Source organism: Scophthalmus maximus, chromosome 6 (genome assembly GCF_022379125.1).
Source record: "Scophthalmus maximus strain ysfricsl-2021 chromosome 6, ASM2237912v1, whole genome shotgun sequence".
Classification (NCBI taxonomy): Eukaryota; Metazoa; Chordata; class Actinopteri; order Pleuronectiformes; family Scophthalmidae; genus Scophthalmus; species Scophthalmus maximus.
Window position 1 is genome coordinate 22481991 of NC_061520.1, and position 659 is coordinate 22482649.

A 659-nucleotide genomic window follows, 5' to 3' on the forward strand; every position below is an offset into this window, starting at 1 on the left:
AACAAGTGCTCAGCTTCCCCACAGTGTCATTTTTCATTTTTCTTATCTTCTGCACCTTGAAGGCTGCAGCAGCGGAGAAGTCTGCAGCATAGCGCTCCAGGAAGGCTTCAGTGGTCTCCTGAGGGAAAGCCTTCGTTTAGTATTGAACAGTCCAGTAACCATGTCTTTGAGCTGTGTCCGAGGCCGTTCCCTCCTCTCTGAAACTTCCAATTGCGAGTTTTCAGTCCTGGGGAAGTGTTAGAACATTTTCTCTGAATCTCTGTGGATATCAGCGCTTTTTCCCGTCAGGCTGGGCTAGGAAATTGCTTGCCCGCAAATGTCACAAAAATTGAAATTCTCCAGGATCTGTTGACAGTCAATTTGAAGAAAAGAAAAAAAAGGAGGAAGAGAAAGATTCGTCAGGGCTGTTTACTGTCTTTATGCGGCTGACACTGGGGAAATGGGAAACGCCTTATTTGCTGTGGGGTGGGATTTTGCTTTCGCTGACAATTTCTACACTCGAGTTCCGCACGTTTAAGTGAGCCTAAACCACTTGATAAAAACAGAAAAAGCTATTGCCAGTGTCATCTGCAAAATGGGACTTGTGATATATAGGCAGCTATTTCTTATCCACTGTCTCCTAACTTACAGTATGTCTAACAACACAGCCTGTTATCTCA